Consider the following 25417-nt stretch of genomic DNA (forward strand, 5'->3'; position numbering starts at 1 on the left):
CATGTGCTTAAGAAGACAAATGCATGAACCCAAGAGATTCAGAAAAGTTAAGACCTTGAAAAGTTTTCTTCCATCATTTCAATTAAAACTATTAGATAACATTTGAAGAACTGTGGTGAAGAAAAGGAACACAACTGACATTTAACAAGAGATGTACTTGACAAAGATCTACTCTCCAGTTGCATTTCTCTATTGCATAAAACTATGCCCATCAGAGCCGTCTGATGTGGCATATGTTCCCAATAATGTGGGAGAGGAGTAGCCTCAGTGGATACATATCTTCTCCACCCCCCCCAATTCTGGATGCATTCAGTCATAATACTTGTCGCTGTCATCGCTTCTGCCCTACAAAAATTAACTCTAGAGCTAGCAGGAGAATCAAAATATAACTTAATACTGCAACTTCTTGATTTAGATTTGAGCTAATTGCTAAACAGCCTACTAGAGACTTGCTAGATCTGGCCCAAAAGTTACCATCAATGAATTATGACAAAATGTGTGTTGATGCATATAAAGTGAAAAGGATTGCCTCAGAAAAGCAAGACAAAGTACCAAGTGAATTGGAAATGGTCTGTGAAAGGCAGAGGGCATGCACTGTAGCTCTTTTGTGCTCTGGCCGTTTTTCATGAGCTTGATTTATACATAATTAAACATATTTTTCCCTGCAAATAATTTCTTTTGAAGCTGTGCTATCATTTTTACCCCCCATCCTCGCATAAGCCACAGCCACGTAAGGCAGTCCAGCTTAGAACAGTGACAAATGAAGCACGTTGCCCCAGCAAGAGTCCAAACTCTCTGTATTAGCATAAACCCCACTCTCGTCCCCCTCCTGCTCTTCCTAGCATCACAAGAATGAAAGAAATACATAAACTGTAACACTCAGTGTAACAGAGCATTGGCCAAAATTCAAGCTCAATAATCAATTACATTCTGTCACTCCAAATTCCCACACTAGGCCAACTAAGAGAAATAACTAATCTTTTCCTCTCGCAGGCAACAAGTTTCTGTATGGCTAATGGACACAGCATTCTACCTTGGACAGCTGGGGGTTAACTGAAGAGAAAGACTAGGTATTTACAATACTTGGATAAGATGACAGCAGCAGATGAAGAGTATTGTAGTAAGTTTGAAGTGTATGTCAACTCAGAAGCTAAATCGTTGTTCTATAATTACACTTTCCATCAGAGAATAAAAGCACAGATGATTATACAGGACAGGCAGCTGTCAGGACTTGGTGTCTGAGTGACTATAACACAGATTGAATGATTTGGGATAGGAGGGCATTTGAGACAAATATGCTTACGAAAAGCTGATAAATCAGTAAGGTAAAACACATTTAAACATAGCACTAGCCTTCAATAACACATAGAAGGCATCCAAACAATTTCAGTCTGAGGAATATGAAGCATTAAAATTAAACCATGTTCTTAGCCATAAAACAAATCAGTACTTCATGCCATTATTCAGTAAATTAGCAATACATGAAAGAAGGAAAACTATTACAATACCTGTGCTACACACATAACATAAACCACTCATCACACTAGGTTTATAATTTGAGTTTTATTCTGAGGCTAACAGATGAACATTATAACCTTAAGCAGCACTCTTGCAAGATTTTGTTTACTGCGTACTTTATGTGTACCTGTAAAGGACTTAATTAGCTTCTTTCCCTTCTCACACAAAAAAAAGTGTGCACCATCACTGAAAAAATCACCAGGCAAGGCTAGCATGAAGGGTTTTGTTAGTACTGCATGTATTTCACAGTGACAAAACCAGGTGCAATTCTTTCTGAATATTGAAGATATCACCAGTAAAACCTGGTTTGTTCCTTCCTTGATCTGGTCTGTGCCATATTAGCTGTCTATGTCACTGTTTGATGGATGCCATGTACCTGAAGCGTAGAGATTATATCCATACAAGCAGAAGACATTAACACATAGTGATAAACTAATTTTACGTTGATCATGATTACTATGAAGAATATATGCAGTAGATGTTGACAAAAGCATAGGATTGTTCTCCATGAACCAGATGGTAACTTTTGATCCTCTGTTCCTATCAGTTTTGGTTTCTAAAAACTCTTCCAGTTCTAAATCAGAACCAGGGTAATTTCAATCCAGCCTCACTTGAAAGTTGGTGTTGGAACAATTAATTCAACATCCATCCAGTTCTTCATTCATTCCATTCATTTTCAACCTGCAAGGCATAAAGCCTCTAATATTGTTATTCAAATGATGTCCAAGATACTACAAGCATAACACCCACTGCATACTGCACCCATATTCTGATGCATGCTCTTGAGATTTACTTCAAGAAGTTAAAGCACCTAAGGCTTGGTCACCTACTCTCTTGCCAACACCACACTGACATTATTTAACTTACTTACAGAAATTTTTTTATATTGAAGTCTGAAACATCCTGTGCATGCAAACACACATAAAAACTGTAACAATAACTGCTTGTCCAAATATACTACTTTATGTTACTAGGTGGAAAGGATGGAGTGATCAGACAAAGATTATCTCCATGCCAGTGTTTGCTTTAAACTGAAGCTTGCTCTCAGAACTATCACCCACAAATGTCTGAAGACTGACAATCCTACAGCTCCCAGTGGAGTAACCCGATTCACGGGAGCTCTCATCCTCCTGATCAGATATATAGCTCATTGCTACATAGACACTTTCTATTTATTTCAATTTCTTAACTATCCACATTAATGCCAGGTACGGGGAGACCACAACATAAGCTGCCTTCAAAATGTGTACTAGAACTTTTCAGGTCTTCAGTAAACCAAGAAGCAGGAGTTAATTCACATCTTTTGTAGATCTGTAATATAACTTCACTGACTTAGGCTTAATTAGTTTCAATTTATACATATGACAATCAAGGGAAATGCAGTATCGCAGATAGGGTATTTCACTTTTACTTTTCACCAAGGTGTAGACACCCAATACTTTCTTCTTTGTGGCAGGCGTTTATTGTATATCATCATTTGCTTTAGAATAGATTATCACACAACTCTTACAAACATGTTCATCAATATCACGGCTTTCTCGCTTTCACCCGTATTACCCTCATCTAGGAAAGATCTGCAATACACAATAAAAGAGCCTGAATACTGTTGCAGTGCCAAAACCCTTAAAAAGTATCCCAAACACTTGTAAATCGGGCGTCCTTCCTCCTCTTGGTCACAAAATGTAATTACAGCTGAATCTAAGCACAAGGCACAAACTGTTCTCAGTGTTTTGTATGTTCATTGACCCCTTTATATACAGATTCTAATGCTCTTCAAAAGTTTGGACTTACATCTGCAGACTCCCCACAACACCCGGCTAAGAAAACTAGATTTTACAATTAACTGACTATCATTGCATCAGGACACACAAAAGAAGAGCTTTTCTTGAAACTGTATTCCCAGCTTGAAGAGGATTCATTTATCTACTTTTCCAGACAATATACTGAACAATCCCCTCAGTCTCTTTGGGCAGCTAAGACAGACCATGAGGGGAATTTACTCTCCTAAACTCAGGATGATCAATAAAGTGGAAAAGCTGCTAATTCATGTAAGCTAGCCTTAGCTCTAGTTGGGTATCCTGAGCAGGAGGAAGGGAAGCAACATACACACTCTCCCAAACAAAGACTTAGGATTCGTCTTCTCAGGATTACACCTCAGGGCTCAAGTGCAAAACCAAACCATCCTAGATGTCCTGGTTTCAGCTGGGGTAGAGTTAATTTTCCTCCTAGCAGCTGGTGCAGTGCTGTGTTTGGGCTTTAGTCCGATAACAATGATGATAACACATCGATGTTTTAGTTGTTGCTCGGTAGCACTTACACTGATCATGGACTTTTCAGTCTCTCATGCACTGCCAGTGAGGAGAGGCACAACAAGCCAAGAGACAGGACACCTGACCCAAAGTAGCCAAAGGGGTATTCCATACCACAGCACGTCATGTCCAGTGTAGAAACTGGCGGTAGTCACCCGGAAGGCCCACACTGCTGCTTGGGTCGGGCTGGGTATTGGTCAGTTGGTGAGTACTGTGAGTACTGGTGAGTTGGTGAGCATTGGTGAGTATTGGTGAGTACTGTGCATCACTGCTGTTTACTGTGGGGGTTTTTTTGTTTTGGTTACTGCTTGCTATTTTTCCCCCTTTAATTTTATATCTCTCTCCTTGTTATTTCCCTTGTGATCTCAACCTGTGGGTTTTACATTCCTACGACTCTCCTACCCATCCTACCTGGGGATGGGGAGAAGTTGCAGGGATGGGGCGGGGGGAGCAAATGGCTGCCTGGTACGGAGTTACCAGCTGGGTTTAAACCACAACACTAGAGAAGGGAAAAGAGTCTGCTACGATCCTATTTATTAACTCACATCCAGGTGGCTTCTTAGGGATGTTGGACTTTTCCAAATAGAGCGTTTAAAGGAATAAGGAACTGGATTCTCATTTAACATGTTATGCAGGCCACACCCCTTAAATAATAAAACTCATGTATAGATCCTGAATACAGAGATACAGTAAGATAGACTATGTAGATATACTATATAGATTCTCATCTACAGATCCCAATCTCAACTTCAGCACACTTTCCTGGATGCCTTTAAGGAAAACCCCAAATCAATGGGGAATCCAGAACTTTCTCTATATATTTGAGATTTTTGGTCACAGCTGCTAGTTTTTTTCCCCAGAGTTAGAGGCAACTCTTGGAATGCCTCAGGCACTTGAGGAACAGAGTCCAAACTACAGCAAGTCCTCCAGGTCTTAGCAGAACTTTTGCTATTAAATGCAATATTAACTGTCTCCTTGTAAATCCTCATTTGTTAATTCAGGAATGGTAACCACGGAGGTTATTGCATCTGAGTCTAATTTTTTTTCAGCCATTCATGGGCTTTACAAAACACTGAAGATCTTCCTCATAGGAAGATCACAGGACTCCTAATGAATATAGTGATAATTACGTCAATCCCACAGAGCATTAATCTGAAATAAGGACTGAGCCTTTAAAAATCTGTAAGAAAAGCCCCAAAAGTCACAATACTAATGATGAAACTTACTGCAGTAAAATGGCCAGACCGGTTCCCTAAGATTTCCGGAACACCTGAGACATTGCTGAATCTTAGTAACTTTACTAGCAACGGTCTGATGTAAGGGATACGGATAGGATTAAAAAAAGCCTTCTTGATTTCACAGAATAGACTGGAACATCACCTGGAAAAAGGACTCTGGTAATCATAGAATCATAGAATAGTTAGGGTTGGAAAGGACCTCAAGATCATCTAGTTCCAACCCCCCTGCCACAGGCAGGGACACCTCACACTAAACCATCCCACCCAAGGCTTCATCCAACCGGGCCTTGAACACCGCCAGGGATGGAGCATTCACAGCTTCCCTGGGCACCCCATTCCAGTGCCTCACTACCCTCACAGTAATGAACTTCCTCCTTATATTCGGCCTGAACTTCCCCTGTTTAAGTTTTAACCCATTACCCCTTGTCCTACCACTACAGTCCCTAATGAACAGTCCCTCCCCCCGCATCCCTATAGGCCCCCTTCAGATACTGGAAGGCTGCTATGATGTCTCCACGCAGCCTTCTCTTCTCCAGGCTGAACAGCCCCAACTTTCTCAGCCTGTCTTCATATGGGAGGTGCTCCAGTCCCCTGATCATCCTCGTGGCCCTCCTCTGGACTTGTTCCAGCAGTTCCATGTCCTTTTTATGTTGAGGACACCAGAACTGCACACAGTACTCCAGGTGAGGTCTCACAAGAGCAGAGTAGAGGGGCAGGATCACCTCCTTCGAGCTGCTGGTCACGCTCCTTTTGATGCAGCCCAGGATACGGTTGGCTTTCTGGGCTGCGAGTGCACACTGAAGCCGGCTCATTCATTTTCTCATCAGCCACCATCCCCAAGTCCTTCTCCGTAGGGCTGCTCTGAATCTCTTCTCTGCCCAACCTGTAGCTGTGCCTGGGATTGCTCTGACCCACGTGTAGGACCTTGCACTTGGCATGAAAGGGTAATGCAAGGGTACTGATGATTTTAGTTTACTACATACATTTTTCATGTGTATTAGTCAGTTCTTCATTTCCTCACTGACTTTCTGCCCTTTGCCAGGGACTGTTGCTGCTGGTTAACCTGACTCGCTGATACCACTGTAAGCAAGAACAGAATCAGTTTTGCAGATTTTAACTGGAAGACAGCTAGTGATTGAAAAAAATACATGAAGATCTTAATCAAAAAATCTTGAACATAAACTTAAAAATGGCTCACACAATGCAGCCATTATGTCACAGAATTACTGTACATTATACACATCACAAAAATGCTGCTTACATTTTGTTTTACTGACATGCTAAATTACCAGCCTTGTTCACACATAATTTAAAAGTATCTGTTCAGATAGGACAGCATAACTACATTTATTACACGCATGTAGGCACCTGTGTTATAAAACACATCAACTGTGCCAGAATGACCATACTGGAATCCTCTTGTTCTCATCCAAGAGGAAACACGTTGAAAGCTTCACTAAACTGCCTTAAGAAGCCTTAAATTCTATAATGAGGAGATCACCAGCCAAAGCAAAAGACATTTTATGACCTGCTCATCTCCATGTTAAAAAGACTAAAGAAAAAATACTAAGTTTTGGTCATTCTGCCCTTATTACATCAGGTGAATACCAAGATTAACACTTTTTTTCCTGTGAGAAGTGGTTGACAACTTTGCTGCCAATCTGGTCCCCTTTTAAATAAATATTTAACTCCTAGAGGAAAAAGTCAAAGGCAAAAGGATGAAAATAAAATCTCACTATCAATTAAAGTAACATAAGGTTTACTGCACTCTACTGCCTGTTTCCAGGCACTGCCCCAGCATGAGGGGGCATCTCCTGCAGAAGACAACGTTCTAGAGCCACTGCTGGAGGTCAAGTGGGACACGACACCCTCTGCGACATCTCAAGTATCACTGGGCATCAGCATGCTGGCAGCTGAACTGAGACATTAGTTAACACTCCCAAACATGAGACTGCAATCAATCAAAGCCACACTTCATGATTCAGATTTGGTATTGAAAAGCCTTCTCCATTAAGAGTCTCATGGGATTCACTGATGACAGTAACCTCTAGGGGAGGCCACACCAGTAGACGAAAAGACACTTCCAAAAGCTTTTTGTGACTTTGCCTACCAAGATATCTGTCTTGATCAGTGCATACTTTGGTGCTGTTGTAAACAGACTGGCCACCATCTTTCCAAATACCATAGTTTAATAAAATAAATTGAGACTAGATGTTCAAAACCTGCATTGTGTTTGCTTTTACTTATTGTTCCAAGTTCTTTTTTCTGACAGGCAAATTTTTGTTTCAGGCCATCGCTATGGTGTACAGAAGATAATCTGCCAGATAGATTTCAAAGCTGTCTTCAGCTTCAAAGGTCAGTTACTCCAGCTCTACAGCCAAGCTCTCGCGCTAAGCCAAAAACTCCTTATGAAATGTTCAGTGATTAAGAAGGGTGTGCACATGCAGAAGATTTAATAATGCTGCCTCCTGGTCAGACTAGTTCGAACAGCCCTTCTTCACATGTGTAACCTTGCTTAAATATTTCACCAGTATGGTACAGACGTACTATACTTGTACTATCACTTACTCAAAGTCAGTGAATAAGTGAACAATTATTCAGATAGAAGAATAAAGGGAAATACAGACTAATTATGGTGTGGTGTAATGGCCTTCACCATTTCAGTTCCAAATTCTTCTGGCAATGGCTAACAACAATAGCAGGCATCCAGAAATTTTGTCAACAATATTGTTAGATTGAAGACTGATCAAATTGATTTCTCTATAGAAGTTCATGAGCATGGCAATACATTTCCATGCCTACTAAGCACAAAGATGTTTTTTTTATTTAGTGATAAGCTGAACAATGGACCAATTCAGTCTCAGGGCAAGCCTGATTTCCAGAGGTCCTGAAAACAAACACTTCAGTAGACAAGTATTTTGATGTCTCTGTCAAGGGAGAAATAACCCTAAACACGGGAGGAGGCAGGAAGGAAGTGAAGACACCCTTGAGGTATAGTCATTGCAGGACACTGAGAGAAAAATGAGAGAGAAGTGGAAAAGATGCTTTTGGGCAAAGCATTGCATGAGTGTAATGAAGTTCTTCTGAAAGTATACAAGTAAAGTTTTAGTGGTACTGCTTTTTTCTTTTTAATTTCACTACATTAAAAGAAGAAAAAACAACCAAGAAAATCCCTCTTCCCTCAGCATTTGTGAACATCTTAAGGAGAAAATTTTGATATTATAAATAAGATGATTGCTACATACTGAATGGTCCACAGATACCAGTGACACATCTCTAATGATGACACGCTTCAACCTTAGGCAAATGATTCTAGATTTTTTTTTCCTTTTACAATACCTACAAAGGAAATAATTACTGATCTAGATAAATATCTCAAAGTTTAGTTCAGAGCTTTACTTAGATTTTAGACTTTGTTTTGCCTTTTGCTTTTAGGGCTAATTTGTCTTATTATCCTCCTTCTCTAGTAAGGCTGTGTATTAAAATGGTGTCCTTTTCTATATGATAATTATATATATAAAAAAATAATAATTAAGCACACTATGATGGTAAAAGAAAACCTGAACAGACTGCCTTGCAATACATAGATTGCTTTGGAATGCTGCAATAAGAGAATAAAATAGAAGCATTGTTAATAAGTCTAGCAATGAATAATCACAGGTCTAAGAATTATCATCTTCTGGTAGTGCTTGAGCTAACAAGTAGGATAATAAACCATCTCATTTTTGAACAGCATTGTCAATCAATTTTAAGCAAATATTTTGTTCCTTTTAAAGAGTTTCGTGGAAACTGGAAATTGAAGGGTTTTCTTTTAAAGATTTTTCTCTGTTGTGAACAGGCAGTAATGGCGTTAGTCCTCCTGCTCAAAAGAGCTTCAAATCTGCTATTTGCTACAAAACTGCAAATGCAAATCTGTGAACTTCTCAAAACATAAGAAGAAATAACTCAACTGAAAGTTGATACTTGGCAGCTCCAAGGAGATTTTTTTTTCCTATGTCTACAATTACAGCTTATGCATATCATTACAGTCACAGTACAGTTATTGCTTATTTTGCACTTTTACAAATGGGGGACAATATCAGAAGTCACTACCCCTGACTCCCAATATATTTTCTGACATTCATAATGCTTATAACCAACATAAGATACTTATGACTTCCTCAAGCATCGCATAGTAAAAATTACATGAATACCTACTAAACTAAGTAACTAAGTTCTGATCACAACAAAGGTTTTATATGCTTTCAAAGGAATTCTTTCTCGTGAAAAACATTAGGTTTTTTTTTTTATAGAAAACTGTTAAATCAAGCAGTTCACCACGAACAGGATCCTGCAGTTTAAACTTATTTTTCAAATGAAAGGTGAAAAATCTTTTGCACTAAATAACAATATAACACTTTATTAATCTGCATTACTCAGTTCACTAAGGGCTGTTAAGCTATTTGTAGTGCACTCGATCTGCATCTGCTTGGATATCCAAGGGTCGTGCACAATCTTGACAACTAGGAAAGGCAAATCCATTCTCCAAGATACTGGAAAAACCAGCAAGAAGTGCCACATATCCAGCAACATCAGAGAACTTCGTGTAGTAGTAGCAAGATCAAATACACTCAAGGTCCAAATCTAGATGAAAGCCTACTGTTTAAACAGCCATGGTTTAGATGTGTGAAAAAGGTAATCAGTGAACACTGACCCTTTAACTGCTTAGGGCAAACAATATTATTAGGTCATGTTCCCATTTAATCTCATTTGTAAATAAGTAAGTCTCAAAAAATTGTTCTCCATTTCAGTAAAATCAATTTTATTATGTCAGTGATGAGAGTGATTTTTGCCAGCTGCAACTGAAATGGCTAAAATCTGAATACCTTCAGAGATCACCAAAACCTTCAGCCAAAAAAATCAGGTTTTATGTTCAACTACCTGGCAGGTACCTCAAGAGTAGTAATAGTCTATCTCTTGCTATAGGGTGCAGAAAATGTGTATCTGTGTTACACTATACAAAGTCATATGTGTTTAATTATTACCACATATATAACAAAGCAGCTTTCAGGTTACTGTAAATTCTTACTAAAATAATGAAAGTGCTTGTAGAAGTGCAGACAGATAACATAATGTAATGTTACCCTACTGATGTGTCATTTGAATGCCACACAAGCTAAAGAAATCTGTCATAACGCCCCACACAATACAGAAGAGTCAAATGCTTTATTTTACCTGTCAAACAATTACTTCCTGCTTTTTTATCACTGAAAGTGAGTGCATAAATATTACATTTACTTGCAACAAGATCACCTGGAATTCAGAAAATTCATAGCTAACATAGATAACTTAAACAATGTTTTCTTGTAGAGTTAATGAGAAGTCACATGCCCAAGCACAGGACAGAGCTTCTGCAATGATTACACTGGATTTATTTTAAGCCACGTTCACCCTGCATGAAACAGTAAAGTTTCAAATTAGAACATCAGGACATCTCTGAGCTCCAAGGATAAAATAAGGCATCAAAGAATCAAAACCAAAAGGGCTATTTTAGCTTCAGATGTACTTTTCAGGAATCAAGCTTGCTCTGCGTTTTCATCACAAGCTGTTGACACCCTCCATTGGAAACACAGTTATTTTAGACTTTACTGCAGCAAACAGTAATGGCAATTCCCTCTGAAGTGCTGGCTCCGCGCTGGGATGACCTGTGCATTTTCCAAAAGGGAAGTATAAATACTGCGTACAGCCATCAACACTGACTCATCATTCCTGTGGACTCATCATTGCCTCCTCTCCACACAGCCACCAGACCTGCCTGCAAACCGTGGGATGCCAGAAGAGGAGGAAGATTCCGATATCAACTGCTCCCAGTCTGCCTCTCCAGGGATGAGCAACCCATCCACTCTGTGCAGAGGAAGGTTGCACAGGAACACTTCCCTCAGGGGAAAGGTCTGTTTTCAACACGACCTGGTTTCAGCCTGACCACCCATTTGTACAAGAGACAAGACCCAGCCATAAACTAACAGAAACACCATCTAAAACACTCCAGTCACAGTTCCATCACAAAGCATAATCACCCTGCCGTGACAGATTATCACCTTGTAATCATTTTAATGAAACTAGAGTCATTTTATGTATTATAATAAAATTAAGTTGAATCCAAACACTAATGAAAAATTATGTGTACATATAGTACCACCATTGTCAATAGAGAACACCTCTTACAAGGTCACAAGTAGTGAAATGCTCTTGGCAGTACTTACCCAGTTCTAATCAGCAGGTAGAGTTTAAAACAAACAAACAAACAAACAAACAACCCAAAACAAAAAGACACTAATAAAAAAAACCCAACCAACCAAAACCCACCCCAAATAAAACCCAAAACAACCTCAAGAACAATAGGAAGCAGTGTCATCTCAATGAAAGTGATGATTAAAGCTTTTTAACTCAATTAAGAACCTTCCCCACTATTTACTATTACACTGAGTAACACTGTGAATTTAGCAGCAGCACCGACGCAATCTGCAAATAGGAAGTATAACACAGATTTCAAACAAAGGGCAATTGTCACAGTGAGAAGCCTGCCACAGATAATCTCATTATTACAACAGTGAATGATCTGAGTCATAAAGTGGCAGCAGCAATGTTTCTGGCTACAATCACTTGTATACATAAAACACACCTGGGTGTTGTACCCAACAAATAGATCCTTAGTAATGCTATGCAGTTTTATAAAGAGAAAACCTTGAGACAGGACAGCCAAAGTTAAGAGGTAATTAATTTTTCTATCATTATGTGTTTCTTTCCATTCTTTGGGAAAAAGGGAAATATACCTACTCCTCCCTGGCACATTTTGCTTTCCACACTAGGCTAAAACACTTAATTCAGGATGCAACTTTATGCAGTCATAAGTACTCAATACTGAAGTAGCACTAACTTGTGCCCCAAGAAACTCAGTCTGGGTGGCCAGCACACACAGGTAACCCACATCCACTACAGGTACCAAGCAGTGCAGCTGCCTTCACAGTCCTTGTTCGGAGCAAGGTACCAAGGTGCAGCAACACGTGCAGAGTGAGGCTGCTCTGTGTTTGTGCAACTGCTGCTCATAAACAAGAAACCAACTCAATCTAACTGCAGAACTCAGCAGCACTGTAACTTACCAAACTTTTTCCAGTCCTGGGCAGCCAGGAGTCCAGAAAGCGATAAAACAATTAATTAAAATTAAAAACCTGAAGCCTAAGAGAACACACAAGTGTATAAAGTAAATGAAGTTTCTTTACAAGCATATTCCCAAGCTGAACACGTTATAATTTGAAATAGAGGAAGTGTTTTGCAAAAGCATTAGGTAGATCTGAAGCCGCTTTTATGTAACTCCATTTATTGGTGAAACACGTTGTATCATGTTTTTAAAATATCAGGGAGATAAAAGTATAATCATTGAGATATTTGCATATTTTGTAGTACAAAGAAACAATGTATGCCAACAGAATATTTGTTGTCCTGCTACCTTCAAACAAAATAAATAAGGAAAATAAGGAATAAAGGTTGATTTATTACTTGTCTTATTTATTACTTGTGTGTCTCAGGATGTATGATGGTAAAATTCCACTGACTAATTTAAATGAAGGTCTAATAAAAGTAATGTAAAAATCCTATTAATCTCATAATTCAGGACAAATAAGTGGTATGACATTTTTATTAAAAAAGTTTTATTAAAATGCTGATTAATATGATTTATGAATTTACCTTATTTATTGGAAGCATTTAAATGACTGGCTTCTAAACTGTACTTTCTTCAACCTGCACTTTAAATAAGGTTTATGCATACCATACCCTTCCTAAATAACAAACCGACCGAATGTGTTGTACTGCAAAACCCAGCAGCATCTCTGCCTCAGGACCCAGTCACCCACCTTTGTGTTCTGCTGCTGCAGCCCTCCATGTCTCCTGGTCAGTCTGATTTTTTACCCCACTGTTATCACTGGGACCCTTTCCAGAACCTGACTGCTCTAATTGTAATCTCCCAACCTTCATACTTAATAAACCGCAGATCAGTTTGTAGACCCTTCCATGGTAATATTGGCCTCAATCAGCTAAAACAGTTTTCTCCCCTCCCTTGTGTCTCACTGCAGAAGACAAAGTGGGGAAAAACAGGAGGAAGGAAGAGGAAAAGAAACTTCAGCATGCACACATACACGCTTACACACACATGGATACACACTTACATAAATGTGTATTTATGTGTCTATAGTATACCTAAAGTCTGATTTACAAATATGAGACGTATATCTAATTAGGAATGAAAGGTGAATTTCTGAATCCACAGAATCATTAGCTGCTTTGGCTAATGACTCCAAGTTTTGCTTCCATTTACATGAGGCAATTTTGCAGCAACGCTCACTGGTAAACCAAATCCAACAGCTGTGGTTAGATTCAGTACGTTAGTCATATCCAGAAGTCCCATGAAAATTCTCTCAACAAAACCCAATGCCCAGGAGGTACATGAGGAAGGTGTGCTCACACCACTGATGGGTTTAATGCTAAGGGAGCAACAAAATGATACATAAAAAGTTCCTATATCCTTAATCATATGCAGTAGTAATATCACACTTATAGTGGTTAAGGGATTTAAGAGAATCATAGAATAGTTAGGATTGGAAAGGACCTTAAGATCATCTAGTTCCAACCCCCCTGCCATGGGCAGGGACACCTCACACCAAACCATGCCACCCAAGGCTCTGTCCCAGCCTGGCCTTGAACACCTCCAGGGATATAAATCAATTTTTAAATAGTTTTTTCAGGGATGGCAAGTAAATTAAGAGCATTTCTTTCGAGTGCCACAGCTAAGGCCATACAACTCCATGTGTAGATATCCCTCAGAGTAGGAACATCCTTTCACAGTTAAAACCAAATCTACTGTGAACAGAGATGAGATTAAACCAAAATAAGACATTCTCAATGTCAGCCTATTCCTTCATAATTCCACAGGTATTTTGGAATGTCAAAGACCAACCACAGATAAATAAAAAGAGCAATTTCCAACTATGTATTTTTATTTTCTCATTCCCTTCCATTAATATTCTTCCATAAATGCCATTGAATTAAAATATCTTAGACCTCATCAATAACAGGGGCATTTCTGTTAAATAATATTAGTTGTGAAAGCATTCACAGGTTATTTTCTATTTATGTGTAACTTGAAAAGAAAACGTTTTTTACAGTAGAAGCATAACCCCCAAATAAAATGACTGACAAAGTCTTAAATTCCAAAAAGCAGCAAAAACCTCCTGAATCTAATTTTAAAAAGTTAAAAAAAAAAAAAATCAAGTTATGATGGTATTCCCAAGTCGTTAGTCATCAGCTGCATTAACATTTGCACCATATTATGGGCATTAATCAGAACACATTTTAACTTGAGTGCAAAAGTTTGGGACTTTCCTCATATGACCTTCCTGGCGTACTGCCGAGGCTCAGCTCCGGTTGACATTTAATCTGAACATAATCCCAAAAACCTCTGTGCCATTGCTGGGTTGCATGGGAATGATTCAACAACAACGCACATGGAATTGTGCTGCAAATTTCATACCCAACTCATGGCTGCTCCCCTTCATTTCCAGCTGCTGCAAATTATTTGTTTGAATGCAAATAAATAATCCATACCCTTTATTTGTTATTGAACCATATAGTACCTAAAAAAGAAAGCAAGTCTGACACTTCTTTCAGTTGCTTTTCTACTGAGGGCTACCATATTTCCAAGGGTGCAAACTCCAGAAAACAAACAGACTTCAGCAGCTGATGAAAAGCCTTGGTTGTGAGCTGTGGTGGCTCAAACCACCCATCGATTGAACAGGAGCAAGACCACAGTGCAACAGAGGGATGAGGGTTCCAACTGAGGGTACTTGAACTGGACTGTGGTCTTCTGAATGAGCAACTGCCTTTACAAAAAACATACACTTAAACAGTTTTTTCGTATTCAAAGATGCCTCTGATCTCTGAAGCCAAATGCCTTTTTGTCATGAATGCTGTGAAAAATCAGAGTCCAAGATATCCACATTTTTTACTTTTGGCACTTGTGCAAGGGTAGGGGCTGATTAAACGATGTCTGAACAACACTAATTAAACTGAGGCAACACAGCAATTTGTCCTGCAGGAAAGCATGGAAAAGCCCAAAAATCACTGCAACAAGATCAATGTGGATCTCATTGTTCTCTGTGTGCTAAGGATTTAGCAAGTATTTTTTCCCCCGCATTCAGAATTCCCTCCCTGCACTCAGGAAAGAGCTACGTAGGCAAAGCAGAGCACTGACTTTAATCTTGCTAATGCAGGTCATAAAAGCACTAAATCATCCAGCAGTATGAGCTCTGGTATGGGATGGACAGACCTACCCACTGACCTGCATACTTAGTTCAGCAACAATTTAAGTGTCATTATAGTTCAAGTGAGCTAGCACTGGTCTACCTACATTTGCTGTGGTCCGATTTCTGCTTGAAGCAGAGTTTGGTTCTTACTGCGACTTATTTCCTGAGTGACCCCAATATTTTCCCCTCCACACGTAAAGGAAGTAAATAAAATGAACAAGAAAGATTATTCCCTGCAAAAGACGAACTCAAGAAACTGTGAAAGGATGACAGATAAACTAATCTTAAATTTTACGAACTTTTAGTTTGCAGCAGAAGGCTTGCTTTGTTCAGCATTCTCCCTGTGCCTTCCCACAAAGCCATTTCCTACACAGTGTTGACCAATCCACAAGGAACCATAATTCTATGAGAAAGGATAAAGTGTTCTGAAGCATTCATAGAGGCTTACTTTATTACCTCTAAGTTACTTCTAATGCTAATCTGTTCATACATATAAATATGTATCCTATTTCAAAGGTGCTCCTTTGGGCTGGGGTGCAGAGGACCTTTCAGTTCTTCTCCTTCTGCTCTTTAAGAAAGCTAAAATTCTCGGGAAAAAATAGGAGCTACTCCTCTAGTCCTCTGTTTCCTACAACAGTGTAGCTTGATCCAACTAACAGCTACTTAAGTCAGTGTGGAGCTGTTAAGTGTTTGGTTTAGGCCATGTAAGAGCAAGAAATTGGGAAACATGCTTTTACCTGGCCTTTGGCCAGCTACAGTGCCACCGCTAATGAGTGGCTGCTATAACAAGACCTTTTGAAACAGTCATGTGTGAGATAAGAATCAATGAACACAATGCAAACCCCATCCCCACCTCAAAGAGGGGAAAAATCATTGCAGCTTTATCATAAACATTTTTAGGTGTTCTGATGCCAGCCTTCTGCCAGAGGAATTCAGTGATAGGGAAGGGCAAGGTCTGTTTGCAGTGCAGTCCTCCCCAGGGAGGTGCATTTCATGGCTCCCAGCCAAAGCCTCCGAAATGCCTCCAGGGCAGCAGTTGGGCTGGAGCTGCCCCATCACGCCCTTCCGCTGCAGCCGGATTTGCCTATTTCTGCAGCTGGCACCACCAAAGGCTACAAAAACTTGTAGTCAGCACAATCCCTTCCAGACTGACTTTCGAGTCTCTTCAGCTAATAAATACCGAGAGCAGTGCATGGGCTGGCAACAACTGTAAGCACAGTTTACGTAGGAGGGTCTCCACCTCTCACGTCTTTTTCATAAGAATTTCTGCATGACTGTTACCATCATGGCTCTCATTAGCCTCAAAAGCAAACTGGTCACCAAACCAACTTTTAAAAACACCATTTCACCCAGCACTGACACAACAAAATCCTTTTTGCTCAGTGTTTCCAATTCCCACAATAACAGTGCTGTACCCAGAGTGTCATGATGGAGAGAAGCTATGCCAATGACTCAGCAGTGGTTTCTTCCTTTGCTGCTCCAGAGGCACCAAGAAGCGACTCGGGAGCTTACATTGTGATGCTAAATACTTGTTCACTATGCAGCTAATCCTACTGTTTTCAAGACAAAACAACAAGTCTGCGCAGCCTACAGCTACTAGTGATGTACATCCTACTTGTACACCATGTACTACCTAAATGAAAAAGTACTTTCAGTAGTGAAATGCTTTTAATAACATCTCCCTTTGCAACCAAAAACTCAGACAACAGAAAAAAAAAATCAGAAAGAAAGCAACCAAGGATTATAAAACAATATTACATATACTGGTGTATCTTACTTGATGTTTGGAACAACACAGCCAAAACATCAGCAGTGCCCAGGAATTCCATGAACCCTTCCAACAGAGAACTGCAAAGGCCTTTTAAAAACTAGAGGTCACAGAGACAACTAAGCACTACCTATTTTCATGTAACATGTTGCAAAGCCTGAAGAGGGAACTATGGGTGTGAAGTCAAAAAAAAACCCAGACACAAGCAAATCTTTATGTTCAATTACCACTGTGTGACAAGTAAAAATATACATAACAGAACAGTCATTATTTCTCTTTCTGTTGTGGGCCTTTGACAACAGTGGCTTTGTTGTGAGCTTGCAAATTAGCTGCATGATGGAAGACTGCTCACTTGAAAGCTCATGCAAGCTCACAGGGTTGGGTTCTGTTGTGTTGCTAGCTTGATGCAAAACTTGAGTTGTGCCCCTAACCTGACTCTTATCCAAAGAGAAAAGATCTTAGCAGTATGGAGTGGTGCTGTAAGCCTGAGCAGATGGCCCACAGGCAGTTGGAGGAGATAGCTTGATATCATTAGGGATAACAATGCTAGCAATACAGACAGGAAGCAAAAGCTTGTATTTCAGCATCCTCCTCAAATGCTAAGCCTGAGAGAGACTGGTCTAGTGTATACAAAGCACCAGGATCTAGAGGCTCTGGGGAAAAGGTACAGCCAGCTCATATCCACATCCCTACACTCTTTTCCCCTGCAAAACATGGTTACCTTTTCAATAATGCCTGCTGAGAACAGTCCCTCGCCATCCTGCCACAGGTGTCATCTGGGGGTGTGCTAGCTGGCACGGGCCAAAACCGTATCACAGAATGCACTAGAAATGAAACAATATGGACAGTCATAAGATACAAGTCCTGGCCCTGATTAACTTACCAATGCAGAAAAAGCAGTGGTGAAGCAAAGTGGAAGTGTAGTCTTTCAAGCCTGTTGCTGCAGTTAAAATATAAACAGCAGAAACAGGACAGTACAGCAGGACCAAAGACTAAAACTCCAAAGTTTAGACTCGTAGCCACAACACAATCATGTTAGCACCACAAGAAAGCAGAAAGCTTTCAGATAACTTCTAAACACTAAGTCAAATACTTCTCAGAAAATAAAGAGGCCATAAGATGAGTGCCACAATACATATCAGGGTGCTGGCAAAGGCAAAGTGTGAAATGGATGCTTTCCAGCATTCAGTTTAGGAAGACAAACATCGTTTCACAAATTCACTGTAGCCCTGCATATTTCCAAACTCCTTCACTCACGCCAAAGGGCTTGGACTTTCTGAACATCCTGTTCTGTTTCCCCCCCTGCTAGTCAGAGTCCTCAATACTAAATGTCTTTATTTCAGAGCCACATTTTCTATCATTTTATTCCAAACTCCTCATTCTGTAGGCTTTGTATGTTACCTCTGGGTAAGAGTGAAGACAAGCAAATTAATGAGAAGTCTGAACAGCGCATTAAGTTACACCTATATTAAGAGCTTTCCACAGTAAGCATCCCAAGGCGCTGTATAAAAATAAAACTGCACAAATTGCACTTAAAGCTAAGGAAAACCTTGTGGACTCTGGCATGCCTCGAAGCATAAATATAAAGATTGATGATTAAACAATTCCACAGTTCCCAAAGTCTCAGAGCCACATGAACACAGACCATTTTACCTGTCATTGCCTGGGTGCACTAGCAATCTGCCTGGATGTAAAGCTGAGACACCTCCATGATGGCCTACTGGCAGGAAAAATATTCCCCCCATGACAAGGGCAGGAAAACAACTTTAGCCTACAAGCCGCAGCTGGTCATTACAGGGATTTCCTAACTAACTGATTGCAATGCCTCCTGCACCTCCTGCTTTACCTCTTCACAGCTGCAAGAAGTTTAAGGTATAGTGGTTTCGTGAGAATGACTACAGTAGCAAAAGCTTGGGCATAGGTAGGAACACCCTCTCATTCTAATGACTTTCATCTCCCAAATCCACTGCTCTTGAGACTCCACCAACTCCACAAGAAATAGAAGCAAAGACTTTGGCATGGCTGACATACACACTAGGCCCAGGTCATCCACTTGTACAGATCTACCTCCTGGCTGCTGGGGTAAAGTGACATGGGAGAAGGCATTTCTCTTGGTACGAGAGGAACTGCTGGCACTGAAGTGCCAGGGAGCCTGTTGCTGCTGGTGGTGTGGAACACAAAACAGTCCACTTGCTTCCTACTTCTCTGATGTAAGACTTCCCATCTTGGTTCCTTCCTATTCTTTCCCACGGCACCATTTCAGGCTGAGTCCAAAGCATGCAGTCAGAGATACAAAGGAAAAAACTGTGACCTTATTTGCCTTGAATAACTGCATTTCCACGCTGTCTGGTCAGGGTGCCCAAGCAGACAACGGGCACAGCAGATGCTCCCATGGGAACCTTAGACCCTGATAATACCTTCAAAGTTCCCCAATAAGCTATCTCATCAGGAGCTGTTGCTGGCTGTCAGTACCTATGTCACCAGCACAGCTACAAGCAGCAGGCACAATCCTGCTGTGCTGCAAAACCCCATGCCCTTCATATAACCCTCTTCCAGGAATCCTCACTTCCAGCTACGGGGATGACCACAATGCTGTCTGGTAAGCATCACTCCTGTGTGAAGCTCCCACTTAATTTCATCTTGCCCTGTCATTTTGAGGCAGAAATGGTTAAAGCAGTGTACAGGTAACAAGCTGGTCCTTGCTGAGATTTATTTCCCTCCTTGAGATAGTTTAGGAGAAAAGAACCAAGTGATGCATTTGCAGCCTCTTCAAGCAAGACCAACTTTGGTTTGCAAACCTTATCAAATGGCAGTCGTAGCTCATGCTAGATCAACCCTACTTTAAAATTATGAATTTATTAACACACGCAAAAGAGGGAAAGAATATAAATGCCACGAATGGTAAGTGGACAGCAGGCTGCGGCTGCAGCACTGAAATCAAGCTAAGGCCCTGGGGCCATAAAAACTTAAAGCTGTTCACATTACTTTGTGTGCAGCTGAAGTGATCACCAACACATGCACATTCTAGAATGTATGGGATTAAAACAAAACTTGAAAAATGTTATGGTGGCCAACACAGTGACATTTGTGAAGAGTATTGACTTTAGAGAGTTAGCTAAAACCAGAGCTACAAACTAATGAGAGGGACATGGAATAACAAACATCAACATAAGAAGAACCAGAGGTCCTGAACAATGCTGGAATCCCATTTTGAAACTAGCTCAAGAACATGTATATAAAATCAACTGAACAGACAAAGCCAATACTTCAATAAGGAAGGCCTGGAGAGATAAGACTTCAAGCAGATGCTGCTTGAGCAAGGAACTTTCCTCACCATCTGGCTTAGAAAACATGGATTCCAGAGAGGCCTTCTGATTGCCAACAGGAAAAGAGGGAAACTCTTTTAAGTAAGCATCAGTAAAAATAAAATCGGAGACGCAGTGAAAGGAAAAAAGGAAGTGGTCAGTGGTACATACAGCATTATTTTGCTATTTGCGCTTTTAATGCTATTTATATTTGAAAGCTTTCCCTTTGAGACACTGACAGGTGGGCTTCCACATTTATCAGCCTGGAGTTTGTCCAACTACCCAGTATTTATGGAAACATGCAAAGGCCAACAGAAATAAAAAAGGACATTCAAATTAATTTCTGTCACAATTAGGGATTATTGCTATCAACTCCCACTCAAGTTCAGCCACATATGAACAAAACATTTCCCAGCCTCACACCAATATACATTTTGAATGCTCTCCATGAAATCCTACTCCAGCAACATAGCACACCATGAAAAAATTAATGCAAGTGTTTGACATGGTCTGGCACAACTCAAGTTGTCTGGAGATAAACTCTTTCAGATGAACTTGTTGTGTGGGCTTAATTCCCCAAAGCCAAATACTTAACATCATTCAGGACACCAGCGCAGCACGTGTGATGGAAGGGACATGAGGAACCTGTACATCAAATCACGACACAGCAAATCTGGAGGAGAGCATCCGTGAGAGTGGGATGACTGCTGCGAGAATGATAGCATGCTAAAATACCCTGCACAGTCCTTTCCCAAAACATAGCATTTGGCTCCTCAGAAGCTAAGGCATTTGAAATTGGAAGTGCGGCTCCTCTTGCACATCTCTGAAGTTCGTCAGAAAACACTGTGATTCTGATTAAGAATCAATCACATTCATGAACCCATTTAGAAAATGAGAGCTAAAACGCATGCTGCTTCTCTAGTAACTTGGATGATCTAACTTGGTTTCTGCTCAAATTGAAATCTGTAATTAGCTTTGTCCATGTGTCAACACCATTTAGCTTAATTAGCTAGCCTTCTTCTCTAGCAGACCCTTCCCTGATGTATTTATTAAGAACTATCTTACCATGCCTTAGGCTTTACTTTGCTAGCCTATTATGCTAACATACAGGCTCTCAGAAGTGCTTTTCTTTCTGTACCTGTCCTCGTTTGAATTGTTCTTGAATTCAAAACCCAGAATTACATAGAAAGCAACACATGGCATTTCACTTTGTACGCTTTTCTTCAATGACTGTAAAATTTCCATGCCTTTATCACCTTCACATTACCCCTATTCCACTCTAGATCCATACTGATCTTTCCAGGGGCAACATTACTTAGCCCTTTAGGTCTGGAGATTTGCCTTTTTTTGATACAAGTTTCAAGTACTTTAAAAAATATTTTCTCTACTTTTAAATGTCTAGGCATTTTAGTCCAGCCAACTTAACTACCTACCAACATTACTATCTTGTTTCCTTGATTTCAAAGCCTATTATTTTGTTAGAAGGAGCATTATTTATGGACCTATGTTTGCTTGTGCTTGTATTAAATTTAAACAGAAATAATTACATGCATGTTTCATCCAAGATTATTTAGTATGATAAACTCTTCTATAGTATCTTCATGCTACATGAAAATGAAAACTGAGAGAGTACATCAACACCTCTGCTCAGAACCCCTTTCTAAGAAGGAGTCACATTCACTGCCTGTCACAGCTTGCATCCAAGGCAGTCAGTGTCCTAAATTTCCAAGGGATTGCATCTACTGAGCCATTTAGAGCTGTATTTCTACAAGCAAAATAAACATGGCCAAGATTGTTGAGGCCAGCTGGCATAGAAAGGTGCCATGCTATTAAATTCTCTCACCTTCCAAAACAGGGTGGCTACTTTCAAACTGCCTACTGGGAATAATCCCATGATAATTTTCAAACTTTACCTGGGAATAGTTCAGGTGAGTTCCCATAAAAATAAACTAAAAGTAGGCCAGAGACAGCTAACAGTAGAGACAACTGATTTCCAGGGCCTGGAAATGCTTCCAAGCACCATTTAATTTACTAGTACATTTAATTACATGCATGAAGACCTCTTAATGCCTGCACCACCTTGAGTTCTTCATGACTCTTTCTAGGTCTCCATTAGCTTGCCATTCTTCCCCCTTTCTTCTCAGAGATCAAAATAATTCTAGTGATATCAACAGCACAGCTTTTACGAGACTTTTCTCTGGTTTGCCGTATTAATCTCTGTTTTGTTCCAACAGGGACACAGATCTTTGTCTCACATTTCTTCAGAACTGTTTTCAGATTTATGTCTGTATGGTATTTCTTTGCTCCCGGAAAACAAACACTGCTCTTTCCCCTAGCTAATCCCTGCTGGTGGACATGTCTTTCAACTTAAAGGAGTCTTCAGAAACACACATCTGCATCTTCCTCATATCACAATAAATGCCAGATCTCATGGGGCTTTTTCCCCCTTTTCCCCTTCTGCTGCTCAACTATCTTCTATTTTCTACAGTTCTTCAATCACATCCTTGTTCCTCCTTAGCTATGTCCACCTTAACCTAGTTGTTTTCTGGTGCCACTCTTCTTTAGTGCCTGTTTCTCCCTTTTTCACCTGAGTTCTCCATTGTAACAATCAGACTTTCACTTGATTTCTCCACTACCAATTGGTGACAGCCTCTACACTGCACATGCATACGTGGCTGGCTTCCTTAAAGACCTCTCTCTTGCAAATTCTATTTTTATATACAGCTGTGCATTCACATCACCTCAACTGCTTCTTCTTTTCCCTCATGTCTTTAGCTCCCTGCCTTTAGCTGCATCTAAACTACTTAGATATTCTCTCTCCTGACTTCTGTCAGGTGACATTTCTATGTAAAAGTAGATCCTATCAGGTAACATTGAAAAAAGTAAATCTTCTATTCCTACATCCAGTCTCAGTGTCTTTTCTGCTATCCTTCATTCAGTGCTGCATCATTGCACATCCTTCCTGTCTTTGCTTTCAAGGGAAAATAAAAAGCCCAAAGAAAACCCATCCAGACTGAATTTTTATTAAATGCTGGCTTCTTCTGGACACTGACTTCTTAAATTTTTGGCCACATCTGAAAGGTAGTTATCTGCCCAGCCTGAACCAAGCTCTCTTAGATGAAAGGTTTCAGTTGTGACCGAGGGCAGAAAACCCCTTTCATATCCTTCAGCTGTGAGAAGTTTAATTCACTGACAATTGCAAATAGGTCCTGCAAGCAACAAGGAAGGAAAAAGAAGAGCAACTACAATGTAGGGCAGAAATTATGGTACATGAAGCTACAACTTAAATATGGATACCTATCTAAGCAGAAGAAAATGAAAGAAGTAGTGGGAAGAATTTCATGTTAAAGATCAGTAAGTCCAGTTTGACTAATCTTCAATGTCTGGTAAGAGGCTAGGTGCCAAGAGATAACTCCTCATGCTTGTGAAATAGAAGGAAAAAAAGTTGACAAGAACCACATACACAGAACGTAATTATTGGAGGTTTCTGCAAAACTGGAAGTAATTGCAGAAGCATGCGGCTAAAAAGGAAATATGATTCAAGGGTTTAATTATGATATCTTTTTGCAAATCAAAGTACAGACTCCAACCCTTGATTATTCCAATCAAAGTGTGAAACCATATTAAAGAGTTGGATCATACAGTCTGTACTACACTTTATTGTTGTCCTGGGTTCAGCAGTAGCAGTTATTTTTCTCCTTCTTAGTAGCTGGTGCAGTGCTGTTATTGACTTTCAGCCTGGGAACAGCGCTGATAACACCGATGGTTTTAGTTGCTGCTCAGCAATGTTTACTCTGACCAAGGACTTTCTGAGCCTCGTGCTCTGCCAGGGAGGAGGGGAAGCCAGAAGGAAGCAGAGACAGGACACTTGACCCAAACTGACCAAAGAGGTATTCCGTACCACAGCACATCATGCCCAGTATATAAACTGGGGGCAGTTATCAGGAAGTGCTAGATCACTGCTCGGTCAGGCTGGGTATCGGTCTGCGGGTGGTGAGCGTTTGTATTCTCTTCCCTTGTTATTTCCCTTATCATCATCATTATTGGTGGTAGCAGCAGTGATTTGTGCTATACCTTAGTTACTGAGCTGTTCTTATCTCAACCCATGGGAGTTACATTCTTTCGATTCTCCTCCCCATCCCTCCAGGAGCAGGGGGAGGAAGGGGGAAGAGTGAGAGAGAGGCTGCGTGGCTGGGTTTAAACCACGACAATTGTTTTTTCCCCTTGAAACAATACAGTTTCTATAAGGCAAATAATAAGGACAGATCCTCAAAAGACATAAAGATGTGTAGGAACAGAATACAAAGTAGTGTCATCTGAACTTTTTTATCATACAATAAAAATACCACTTCGTTTTAAGAATTGGGAATTTATCAGTTTCACTGTTAATGCAAGGCTTTCCCACATATTCACATGTGCAAGAAAGGACAAGCAATGAACTGCAGGGAAGCCCGGTACTCCTAATGCTTTGGTTTACCTCCAGAACTTAACATCCAGCAATGCTGCTAAATAAATAAGGCACACCAAGACACAGACAGAAAAAGTGCGCCGACTGCTTTTATGTAAACGAGCATCTGGGCACCATATTTAATTATCAGTAACTGAGATGATTTTCAAAGATGCAAATGGACAGTAAATCCCAAGTTCAAAAGATATCTGAGGCTGGCCTAAGTGATCTAATTGCTCCTGTAAATCTACAGCTCCTGAGAGCCATGAAGTATCCTTCACTGTTGTTAAAGATTTTTGAAGGAGTATCCACTATAAACACTATACTAATTATAATTAATTACATTAATTTTCTCTTAATTTACACAGTGAGTTTCCTAATATGAAGCAGGGCAAGAATACATCCAAACAGGTATTTCCTCTGCTAGGTCATTGAAGCATGCTGTTGTACTTGGCCTACTTAGCTTGGCAGACCTCTGCCTAAAACTGATTTAAG

The 25417-nt window shown here is 40.1% G+C and overlaps 1 protein-coding gene across 31 annotated transcripts in view; it reads right to left on the bottom strand.

Annotated features, from left to right (window-relative positions):
- The window catches only part of THRB (thyroid hormone receptor beta), a 173229-nt gene that overhangs the window by 90326 nt on the left and 57486 nt on the right, over positions 1-25417 (bottom strand). For 17 of the 31 annotated variants that reach the window (XM_065666093.1, XM_065666081.1, XM_065666079.1 and 14 more), the window contains one exon: positions 17892-17994. The exons of 13 other annotated variants lie outside the window; for them this stretch is intronic. The gene's annotated coding sequence lies outside the window, so the exon portion shown is untranslated. Of the gene's footprint in view, positions 1-17891; positions 17995-18823; positions 18903-25417 lie in introns of those variants that run through there. One more of the 31 variants, XM_065666083.1, reaches the window with a different exon arrangement.

This window comes from Lathamus discolor, chromosome 2, assembly GCF_037157495.1.
Source record: "Lathamus discolor isolate bLatDis1 chromosome 2, bLatDis1.hap1, whole genome shotgun sequence".
Lineage (NCBI taxonomy): Eukaryota > Metazoa > Chordata > Aves > Psittaciformes > Psittacidae > Lathamus > Lathamus discolor.